We start from the raw sequence: 12827 nt of genomic DNA on the forward strand, positions 1-12827 counted from the left end.
CAAAGTATTGCTTTTTAACAGTAGCTAGGTGGTACTACACCATATTTTGGCAGAGAACCAGTTGTGATCAATGTTCTTTATACTAAGCAACAGATTGATTATTTCAAAATAGGGATTTTTTTGGCAATTGTGTTTGCTCAATTTGAAGGCTAGATTAATAACCTTTTCCCAACTGATTCGTGACTGTAATCTGAACAACTATATTCCTTTATTTTTCCAAGTTGTAGCAAAAGATCCCTTAAAGGATGCTATGCTAACTTTTACAGATGGTTCTTCCAATGGAAGAGCTGTGTATGTGATTACTTGTGAAGGACATGAAGTACAAACAGAACCGACCTCAGTTTAAATAGTTGAGCTGTGAACTGTTGTGATAATATTTCATCTTTTTGCATATAAGGCATTTAATCTATATACTAACAGCCAATATATATTTAATGCTCTTCAAGTCCTAGAAACCATCCCATATATTGGGACTAGCAATAAGCAAGTTAAGATACTGTTCCAGCAAATTCAAAATGCCATACAATAAAGAAGGTTGCCATGCTTTGTAGGGCATATCAGAGCACATTAAAATCTTCCTGGTTCTTTAGTTGAAGGTAATGCTTTAGCTGATAAGCTTACAAAAATAGTTGCTTTATCTCAGGTTGAGCTTGCTCAGCAATCACATGCTCTGATTCATCAAAATAGTATAAGTTTAAGAAAAAAATTTAGATTAACAAGGGAAGCTGCTCGCCAAATTGTTAAGCAATGTGATATATGCTCACAGTATTTACCTGTACCTCATCTGGGGGTAAATCCCCGAGGACTACTTCCTAATCATTTATGGCAAATGGATGTTACTCATATCGTAGAACTTTGTAAATTAAGATAAGTGCATGTGACAATCGATACATATTCAATATTCTTGATGGCCACTGCACAAACTGGAGAAGCCACTAAGCATGAAATAACTCATTGTTTAAAATGCTTCTCATATATGGGGACCCCAAAAATCATAAAGATTTTTTGTTCAATGCATCCCTAAAGATGGATGATGTGTCCAGATATGTTAGTAAAGCATTTTAGCAATTTTGTTCACAGTGGGATATCAAACATAAAACAGGTATTCCTTATAATCTTCAAGGACAAGGAATTGTAGAGCGCGCCCATAGTTCCTGGAAAACACAACTTCAAAAAATAAAAACAGGAGATTATCTCTTCAAAAACCACATAATGCCATGAGCCATGCACTGTTTACGCTAAACTTCTTGAATATGGGTATCCATGAACAGTCTACTATGGACAGATTTTGGCATGATGGCACCAAGGCAACCTTTGCTAAAGCAAGTTGGAGAGACCCTCGCACTGGATTATGGAAAGGACCCAATCCTGTGTTAATATGGGATTGAGGATATGTCTGTGCTTTTTCACAGAATGAAGATCAAGCGAGATGGCTTCCAGAATGTCTGGTTCAATGTGTCCAGCAGAGGAATGCCAGCCCTGATGTCATTGTAGTTGCTGATGACTCCATAGAAAACGTGTAAAGAAGTTCCTGAACCTGTGATCCTGACCTCCTCATACTACCATGCTGCAGGCTGAGGTACCTGAACCAGTGTTCCTGACTCACAACATCATGCTACAGTCAGACAAGGGAAAGAAGATCATGGTAACAACCGATGACCCCAGCCTCTTGATGGACCTGCTGCGCAAACTTCCAGACCTAGTGAGTTCTGTTTACATTGGAACCAGACCAGAAACGCAGACTGAACATTTGGCTGTTTTATAATTTTGGACACAGAAATCAGATTGCCAGTGAACTATTCAGTCTGCTGTTGAAATGTTGAAAGAACCTGAAAACTGAGACCTCAATTTTCCCCTCAGGGGAAAACGACTCATTAAAGGAGTGGTTGAAGCCCCTCTTCCATGTGAGGAGGGTAGCCTAAGGGGTTTTTCTGTTGCTCAGAGACTGGGACAATTTCTTAAAAGCAGCATTGCAATTGAATTCTCATCCATTACAAAAACCTTTCTTGTGATTAGAATGGATTTAAGAGAATTGTGATTTAACAAATTGTGTTATGGTATTAACCTGTTAAATTCTGTTATGGCATTGACCTGTTAATGCTTTAGTTCACAATAAGATGTTAATGATTAGAAAAAGATTAGAACTTGTCTAAGAAAAGTTTGACATTAACAATGAGTTCTTGAATTTGACATGTTTGATAAAAATTTAGATTTTGATACAGCTAATAACTGTTAAGAAATACTCTAGACCAATTCAAAACGGGCATTCCGAATCCTGGTGATCCTCTACTCCTTTAATTAGGAGATGCTATAGCCATAGAAGTATGTATAGCACAAAATATTACCTGCTTGCTTATCATTATTAATTGTTGATGAACTCTCTTGACAGAAACTTGGCTCAGAGACACAGAACCCAGAGGTACTTTCTCCCTTAACTTCCCTTGATTACAGAGGTCAGCAGTCAGTGATGGGTTTGATCCCTTTTCCTCCCAGGTGCCTAAGACATGGACATGCATGATTGGAATGCATGTACCAGAGACAGGTAAGTCTGGGAAATGGAAAAGTGTTCACCTAAGGCAGATGCAACCATCTGTTCTGTTGTAGAAACACAGGCTTTATTAAAATTAATAAAAGAGAGGAATTATGGAGGCCCAAAAATGTGAGCCTATTTCCACCTTGACCAAAGGTCAGAGAGCTGAAATTTACTTCTATTCCTTCAAGTTTATTGTGTTTCTACATCAAATAAAGGTTCCACCTAGATTCAGCTCAGAGAGTTGTGCTTTCTCAAGGTTATTGTCAACAGGTGGGGGGGCTAATATCTAGACCTTGTAATTCAGGAATAGAGAAGTAGATATATTTCTACCTCAAACAAATGTCTAAGGATCCAACTAAGGTTCCAGCTACCTTGTGGAGATAACATTGGACTCCACTTAAGGAGTGATTTGTCTACAGAATATTTTGGTCTAGGGTGTGAGTGTGACTTGTTTTGTCCTAGCAACAGAATGTTTAACTATGGATGTAGCCCACAACCTTCAACCAGTCTATTTATTTACTTGTATCATGTTAATGCAGTTTTTTTTTAATCTTACTCCTACCTTTTGAGGTCACGGTATTATGAACAATTGGAAACGAAACACTGGTGATTTCAATATTACTAGAATTCCCTCCTGGTTTTTCTATATGCTTCTGTTTTATAGTTTTTATTCGTGTCTTTGCATTCTTTACTAATATTCCTAAATCCCTATGTCCCTACCCTGCTGAGTGGTATTTTGTTGAGGCTGGTCCCTGACAGAGGTTGCTTTTCCTCTTGACACCTGTTCAATATCTGATGTTGACAGAGATAGCTGTTGTAGATAAGGATACTCTGCCGTGTCTCCAGTAACCTCAAAGAGTCAAGTATAGACCCTTAAGGCTCTAGCTGTGCCTTCTTTAGTGGGCAACTCCAGATACTGAAAAGCAGTTCCTGTGGTGTGGAGTGATAAATAAGAGCTAGGCTATGGGTATTAGAAAAATGCCCATGGAAATAACTCTTACCAAGGGATTATCAGCGCCATAGAATTCTAAGAATCAAGGCTGCTCTCTCAATGACTTTCAAGCCACACAAACTGATGGAACAGCTAAAATCCTAGGCCTGCAGAATGCATGGCCATAGCATGCTGGACACGGAAGTGCCACCCTACAGCCTTCCAGGAATACTGCAAAGGGCACCTTTGCCAGAAGCATATTTGGCCCTCTGGTGGATTATTACCGTTGTCATCTAGAGAAGACCTAGAACCACCTAGGAAAAGAGCCTCTGGACATGCCTGTGAGGGAGTACCTAGGTTAGATTAGCCTCTGGGTGTAACTGTGAGGGACTACGTAGGTTAGATTAGCTTCTGGGCATGCCTATGAGGGACTACCTAGGTTACATTAGCACCTCCCTGCCATGTACAAGGTGCTGAGAGAATCATCACCACTATATGAGAACACGGTACTGATAATAGTATTAGTAAAGGATCTAGTGACTAGGTTAGAGCTGTAAGGCAGAGGGAAAGGAAATGGCAATCGCAGCGCTTAGCGCTCCTGTCTAGCAGACTCACTTGAGTTCCTCACTGAGCCATCTACTGCACCCTTCTTCATGTGGGTTCTACTCATCACTTATCAAAGTTATCCCCAGGAATTTAATAATTTTTATCGATACTGTGAAATTTCCTCATCCTTTTATAAAACAGGAGAAAATAGCTTTTTCCCTCGAATAGTCTCATTTTTACTGAAATTAAAAAGAAGCATCCATCAAGTTCCCGTTGTTATTGTGGCACAGACCTGAGCGATGGAAACAGGTCTCCTAAGCAGACGATGACATTTTTAGACTATCCAATTATCCCAACTGGTATAATAGGCACACTGCACTAGCATTAAGAAATCCTTCGCACGTGGGTTTGCATACAGACACACACTAGGAATATAAATATTACAGCATTTTCCTCAGTGTAGGCCGGGACTTACAGATGTTTCCTGTAAAAGTGGTATGCAAAGCCACCTCAGACACCTGTGCAAAGTTAGCTTAATTACTCAACTGCTATTGATATGCCTCCGCCCTCATCTGTGCCAAAAGATGGCACAAGCATCAACGTGAACCTGAACATTTAAAATTCACCACGATCCACAAGCAGAGACTATTCTTAGTGCATGCTAGGAAAGGTGAAACGATGTTATTATCTCCTTACAGTGTTAGCATTTTCCTAACTGACACCCAGGGAGGTAAAAATCGGCGCTCGCTCTCAGGCAGGGTGGGTATCATTTTCATCTCCGTTTCCCAATTTGAGACTTACAAAGGTCTCTTGAAGGTTAACACAGGAGAGCTGAAGGTGTTCCGGGGAGGAGGTGGATGAAAAGAATAATTTGAAAAAAAAATAGTATGTGATTTTTAAGCAGCTTTTACGTCTGGACACACTGATGATAAAATACAATGGATTCTTGAGAACTCGTCTCAGAGTCTGAAGACCTCCGTGAGCAAAGTGTAATTCATCACTTCTGCTGCAAGCCATCCCTGCTCTGGAAGAAGGCATGTCTCCCCATTGTGCTCCCAGCGAAGCCGTAGCGAGGCAGCTGCCTTAATGGTCCATATATAATGAATCCCTACCTTGGTCTTGCTTCAATACAAACAGCACTGTTTTGTCTTCCTGTGGATTATCACCACATGTTTCAAACGAATAGGTAATTTTTGTTACTGGAAAGAACAACGAGGAACAAAATAAAATGTAAATGATATACCTTTTCACATATTTCGGTCAACATTAAGTTTAAGAAGCTGGGTGTGTAAGAGTATCCTAGGGTACATGTGGGCTTTTAAAAGAAAAAAAAAACGTTTGGGTCAGGGAAGCAGCTCAGGAGGTATGGTGCTTGGCTTGCAACTATGAGGACCTGAGCTTGATCCTTAAAACTCATGCCAAAAATCCAGATGTGGTGGTGCACACTTGCAATCTGAGCACCGGGGAGGCAGAGACAAACTAAGGATTACCAGTAATCCTGCCTCACCTAGGTGGTGAACTCCAGATGCCAGTGAGATATCTGGACAAAGGAAGGAAAGAAAGGAAAAGGATGGAGGTGGGTAAGTGTCTGGGGAGGGCAGCTGAGGTTGTCCACATGCACAAACAGTCATATATACAATCACACACACATACACACACACACACACATACACACACACACACACACACACACACACACACATGTTGCTACACAATTATTTCAAACAAGATGCCCACCCAGCTAAGACCCTAAACAATAGTGGAGAGGGTGCCGGAACTTGCCTTGCCCTGTAGTCAAACTGGTTAATATCCTAACTATCACCATAGAACCTTCATCCAGCAACTGACGGAGACAGGGGCAGAGAGCAGCAATGGAGCACTGGGCTGAGCTCACAAAGTCCAGTTGAAGAGTAGGAGGAGTGAGAATATGAGCAAAGAGGTCAAGACCATGATGGGCACAGCCACTGAAACAGTTTACCTGAGCTAAGAGGGTAGTTTACCAACTCCAGATGGACAACATAGGAACCGGCATAGGACCAAGCTAGACCCTCTGAATGTGAGTGACAGTTGTATGGCTAGGACAGACTGTGGAGCCACTGGCAGTGGCATCAGGATTTTTCCATGCTGCTTACACTAACTTTTTGGAACCCATTCTCTTTGGATGGATACCTGGCTCAGCCTAGATATAGTGGGGAGGGTCTTGGTCCTTCCTCAGAGCAATGTGCCTTGCCCTCTCTGAGCAGAGGATAGGGGAAGAGGTGGAGAGAATGGGAGAAGGGGAGGGAGTGGGAACTGGGATTGGTATGTAAAATGAAAAAAAGATAGTTTGTTCTCTTTTTTAAAAAAAAATAAAATAGAATAATGTGTACATTTAAAACAAAAAAAAAAGCGAAACAACAAAACAAGATGCCACGATGATGTAATGTCCACCTCACTCAGGTCCATCGTCATCTCTTTTGTTCTCTCCCTTTCCGCAGGAGAAGACCCACAGGAAGACTCTTAAGGGAGACATCCTTCTCCTGTGAGGAAGGAGAGATCACTGAGCAGGGCACAGAAAGGCATGGTATCTAAACAAATGGCCCAGTCTTGGGCAGCTCCATTTCAGAAACATACTAAGGGAACCTGGAGATCAGGGACAGAAATTTCTTTTCTAGGCAGCCACAGCAGGTACTCAGCTTTGAGGGCCTCCTGCCACACACCATCCACCTCTCTGATCTCCTCCCCAGAAGGAACAATTACTTGGGGTCCCACTGCTTATTTCCTGGAGCACACAGAATGTATCATCTGATTTTTCTGAGCACTGGCATGGGATTTATTATGTCATTTTATAGCTCAGAAGACTAGGTCAAAATGGTGACCTTCTCCAAAGTCACTCAGATAAGAATATGAAGTTACTAGAGCTAAAGGAACGTGTGTCTAAGCTTGTCACTTGTCCCTCCACGCTGGTCTCATTTCTACACTCACCATCCAGTCTTTTTTTTTTCTTTTCTTTTTGCCTTTACACTAATGAGTCAAGCCCCACACATCACACAATTAACACTGAGGAATATAGCTGGTAATTACTGGAACATTAGATGTGTGTCAGAAAATAGAATGTTCCACACAGCAAAGTAGCTCAATGCCTACAACACTACCCATGAGGTAGGTCATGTGATGGTTCAACTTGACAGGATCTGGAATCGTCCAGGTGAGAAACTTGTATGTATGTCTGTGAGAGAGGTTCTAGCTGGGTTCGAGGTGGGAAGTCCTACATTGACTGTGAGCATCACCATTCCATGGCATGAGGTTCCAGGCAAGACAGTGGGGGAAGTGAGCTGAGCACCAGCATCCAACTTGCTCTGTTTCCTCATTGGGAACACATTACTGCTGTGATTTTACCTCCACAATGGGCTGTACCCTTAAGGTGTGAGCCAAAACAAACTCTCTACTCTTAAATTGCTTTGGTTGAGCATTTGATTCCAGCAATTGAGAAGGTAATTAAAACAGTTGATTCTTGCAATTCTTTACAGGAGGGCACACAGTCAACCTCTCCAGGGTCATAGCATCATGCAGGACTTGGAGCTGGGATTCCAGCCTAGAACTATTGAAGTCAAGGGTGCTCTGGATGGCTATGATAAATCATTCCCTGCAAAGTGAATAGCTAGGGATGGAGCTAAATTGGAGAAGGTCAAAGGTCATACATGTTAAAGGGGAAGCACATGGCAGAAACAAGTAAACAAGGGTAGAGTGATAATGAAGAGAGGAGCCAGATGCACAGTGGAAATGAGAGCTTGTGAGGTAGAACCGTGCAGCTGTTTCCTTGGCTTGGTCTGCAGACCAATGTAGTCAGCTTCTCAATGGACTATCAAGACCGGAAAACAGGGGCTTTATAGGAAAGCTTACAACCACATGAGTGGAAGTGGGACTTTGATAACACACACACACACACACACACACACACACACACTCTCACATGCACACATACACAAAGAGAGATAGAGATAGAGATAGAAATAGAGATAGAGAGATGTTGGTTCTCAGCTGCTCAGCCCTGAAATAATCACACAGAAACTGTATTATTTAAATCACTGCTTGGCCCATTAGCTCTAGCTTCTTAATGGCTAACTCTTATATATTAATTTAACCCATCTCCATTAATCTGTGTATTGCCACATGGCAGTGGCTTACCGGCAAAGTTTTGGCATGCCTGACTATGGTGGCGGCTCCATGGTTTCTCTCTGACTCTGCCCTTCTTTCTCCCAGCATCAGCCTAGCTTTCCCTGCCTACCTAAGTTCTGCCCTGCTATATGTCCAAAGCAGTTTCTGTATTCATTAATGGTAATCACAGCACACAGGGGGGACTCCCACATCAGAGAGAGAGAGAGAGAGAGAGAGAGAGAGAGAGAGAGAGAGAATGAGAGGGTGAGAGAAGGCTAGAAAGTTGAATGAGCAAGAACAGGAACTATTCAGATAGACAATCAAGGCAAGCAGAACATGGATCACATATTACAACTTATGAGGCAGATGAGGGAGTGAGTTGGCCATGTATTAAGCTGATGTTTCATATGTTTATTCTTTATTAATTCATGAAAGCAGCATATTTTGATGACATTGGGGTCTTTTGAACCTTGTAGGCAAACACTAGCTTCATAATGTTCTGAAGCAGAACATCCAGCACAACGGTCCTTAGGAAATGATGACTATGGAGGCCAAGTCTCGGAAGCTCTCAGGTTGAATTGCCAGCACCCATGTGGTGGCTCACAGCTGTCTGTAACTCCAGTTCCAGGATATCTGATGCCTTTTTCTGGTTTCTATGGGTACCAGTCATGCATATGGTGTGCAGATATACATGTAACAAAATACTTACACACAAAGAATGAAAGTTAAAGTAAAAAAAAATTAATTAGATCAAATTGTTTGTTGTTACCAAGAAATACAACTATCAGTAAGACACCCACCGACTAAAATCAAGGACAGAGACCATCTAGCAAAATAAAAGAAGACAAAAACAAGATGGCATGGCTACTTTAGTATCTGATGGAGACGGCTACAAGCCAAAGCTAGTCAAAACACACACAGGGCTAGAAAGAAGGCTCAGTGCTGAGAAATGCTTGCTATACAAACACCCAGACTCAAGTATGAATTCTTAGCACCCAAGAAAAAGCTGAGCATAACTGCACAAAGCTGCCTATAAGCACAGTGCTGTCAGAGAAATGGACACAGGAGCCTTGCTGGAGTTTGCTGTCAGCCAGCCAAGCTACAGGTTCACTGGGAAACCCTCTTTTAAGGTTATACAGTGTATAATGATAAGGCAGGAGACTTGATATCTCCTCTGACCTCTACATGAATACACATAGACACACACACCTACATGCATGTGTGCAAAGACATGCACCTTACATACAGTTACATACACAGTCACATATACATGTACATAGACATAAAGAAAGAAAGCCACTATATATTAACAAAGGGCCCAACTTATCAAGAAGATACAACAGACATAAGTATATTCACACCAAAGCTCAGGGCTCCCAATTTCATAAAACAAATACTAATGGACAGAAAAGGTCAGAGACATCCTCATATAACAGCAGCTGGTGATTTCAGTAAGCTAATCTCATTTTTAGATAGGTCATCCAAACAAAGATCAGCAAAGAAAACCCATAGTTAAATTATGCCACAGGTCAAAGGACTTAACGGAAGTATACAGAACATCCCATTTAACAGAAACAGAATATAGATTCTTTTCAACAGACATGAAACCTTCCCAGCCCAAATTAAGACTTAACAAATACAAAAACAACTGAATTTTTTAATCTTATCAGATCATAATAGAATAAAGGTGGAAACCAATACAGCAAGAGAAACCACAGAAACTACACAAATAGATGGAGACTGAGCAATATACCCTTGAAAGAGAGAAGGTCACTGACAAAATCAGCAAGGAAATTAAAATTCCCAACAATCAGATAAAAAAATGAAAGTACAACTTAAGAGAACCTTTGGACACCACTAAGGTAATTCCAAGAAGAAAGTTTTAGCTCTGATATGAGTATTCATAATCTTTTTAAAACTAGGATGGTGCCAAATAAACAACCTAATGATATCCCTCCAGGTCTTCAAAGATCAGGAGCAAGTCAAGCACAAAAGCAGACGAGGGCAGAAGTGGCTGAGATGGCAAATAAAAAATTGATACATAGAGCCAATTAGAATTGGTTCTTCAAAAACACAAACAAAGCTAACACAAAGAAAGAGACAGAAGACCCAAGATACTATAACTAGGGAAAAAAGAGGGGTCTGCCAACAAAATCTAGAGCATCATTAGGAAATACTTTGAACACTTAGCTCCCCCAAAGTCCAGGGAACTCTAAAGAGAATGGATAAATTTCTAGACACATACAATGTACCAAGTGAAATCAAGATGATAAAAAGAAGTGAAACATTCATAAAAATCTACAAAACTGAACCAGTATTAAAATATTTCCCAGGTAAGGGTCCAGAAATAGTCAAGACCAAATTCTCCCAGATCTTTAAGACAAACTATGTGAATGCTTCTCCAACTGTTCCATGGTATAGTAAGGGAAGTAACATTATCTATGAAGTTGTTTCATGAAGGCAACACTGTACGAAAACCAAACCACCTCTTCCTAACGCACACACTCTCTCACACAAACATGCACGCATGCATACACACACACACACACACACACACACACACATACACACACACACCATTGACCAATCTCCCAAATGAACATAGATATAAAAATTATCAATAAAATTCTTGCGTACCAAATTCAAGAACACATTAATACCACACACCACTACCATGTTGGTTCCACTCCAATGCGTGCAAATGAGTAGACTTTAGGGCAAAGTATATGATCATCACCATAGCTGTAGAAAAGGCATTTGACAAAGTTCAACATCTGTTTGTGATGAAAGACTTGAAGAAATCAGAAATAGGAAAATACCTTCCAATAATAAAGACAATATATAACAAGCCTATAGTGTTTTTTACTAGTGTTACAGTAAAGGGGAGAAAACTGAAAGCATTTCCTCCCAAGCTGGCCAAGAGTGCTCATTGTCCCCACTACAGCTAATGCAATGCTTCGGGCTTAGCTCAAGCCATGAACCCAGGGAAAGGAAAATAGGGACACAAATAGGAAATCAAGAAACTGAATTATTCCTACTTTTAGCCGATTCTATTCTACATCCTAAGACCTGAAAGAAAACTATCAGAAAACACCTAGAACTGTATACACTTTTGGCATAATAGCAGGACTTAAAAAAAAAGTCAATATACAAAAATCAGTAGCATTTCTATATGTCAATAGCAAGCTTGCCAAGAAAGAACTGAGGCAGAGCAAAAGAAAACAGGATAACAACAACAACAACAACAACAACAAACTCAACAAAAAGTAAACAACGAAAAGTATTTATAATACATTTTTAAAAAATCTTTCAGTAAATCTAAGCAAGAAAGTAAAAGATCTCTACAATGGGAATTTAAAACACTGAAGAAAGAAACTGAAGACGACATTAGAAATTAGAAAGACCTCGCATGTTCATAGATGGAAAGGATTAATATTGTGAAGATGGCTATGTCATAGAAAGCCAGCTATAGAGTCAGCATAATCCCCTCTGAAATCCCAAATATTTCTTCACAGCCCTGGCAGGAAGAAAAAAATTCTAAAATGTTCAACAAAGCACAAATGACTTAAATACCCAAAGAAAACTCCACCATCACAATGCCCGACCTCAAATTATACTGAAGAGCCAGAGTGACGAAGATAACATGGTTCTGGTACAAAGCAGACACAGAGATCGATAGAACACAGAAGCCACGCTTAAATCCTCCCAGCCACAGAAACCTACTTTTTGACAAAGGTGAAAAAAAAATCATAGATTTGAAAAACAACAGCCTGGTGCTAGTGAAACTGGTAGAATGAAAATAGATCCATATCTCTCACTCTGCACACACACAAAAATCAATTCAAAATGGATCAAAGACTTTTATACAAGCCCAACAATCTGAAATTGCTAGACATAGAGAAAACACGTTGAGGTCTGGGCACCAGCAAGGACTTTCTAAGCAAGAAATAATTCCAGGAGCTGGCATGAGGGATGACATACAGTTACGCATTTTCTGACCAGTAAAGGAAACACTCCCAAGTGTGAAGAGACAGCTTATAGAACAGGAAAAACCTCTTTGCCAACTGCACAGCACATAGGGGATTAATATCAAGGTATATAAAACCCCACAAATGTTAAACGTTAGAAAGCACCCGATCAATAAGTGTGGTGGTGAACCGACTAGACAGCTCTCAAAAGAAGAAATGTGAATAGCCAATAAATGTTTGAAAAGTGTTCATCATCCTTCACCTTTAGGGAAATACAAATAAAACCATCAGTGAGATTCTACCTCACCGCAGTCAGAATGGCTATCACCAAGAAAGAGCAAAGAAAAAACACAACCCAATAACAAATTCTACTGAGGATGTACAGAAAAGGGATGCTGTTAGTTGGAATGCAAAGTTATGCAACATTGTGGAAACATCAATCTCAAAGGTTCTCAAAAAGCAAAAATTAGGTCAAGTGCAGGACCCAGGCAGACCACTCTCGTAGTCTGTACTGGAAAGCCTCTAAGTCAGTGTACCACAAAGGTGTCTCCACAGCCGTGCCTACTGCTGCACCCCTCACAGGAGCTACGGAACTGAACCAACAAAGATGCCTGCCAACACATGAACAGAAAACAAGAACAGGGCACATATACTCAATGGAATGTTTTCAAACATGAAAACTTGACATTTGTGCAAAGTGGATGAACCGCGA

The 12827-nt window shown here is 40.6% G+C and overlaps 1 protein-coding gene across 1 annotated transcript in view; it reads right to left on the reverse strand.

Annotated features, from left to right (window-relative positions):
- Sdk1 (sidekick cell adhesion molecule 1) overlaps nt 1-12827 on the reverse strand; it is a 944655-nt gene that overhangs the window by 593860 nt on the left and 337968 nt on the right. The gene's annotated exons all lie outside the window — the stretch shown is intronic.

This window comes from Myodes glareolus, chromosome 2 (assembly GCF_982192425.1).
Source record: "Myodes glareolus chromosome 2, mMyoGla1.1, whole genome shotgun sequence".
NCBI lineage: Eukaryota > Metazoa > Chordata > Mammalia > Rodentia > Cricetidae > Myodes > Myodes glareolus.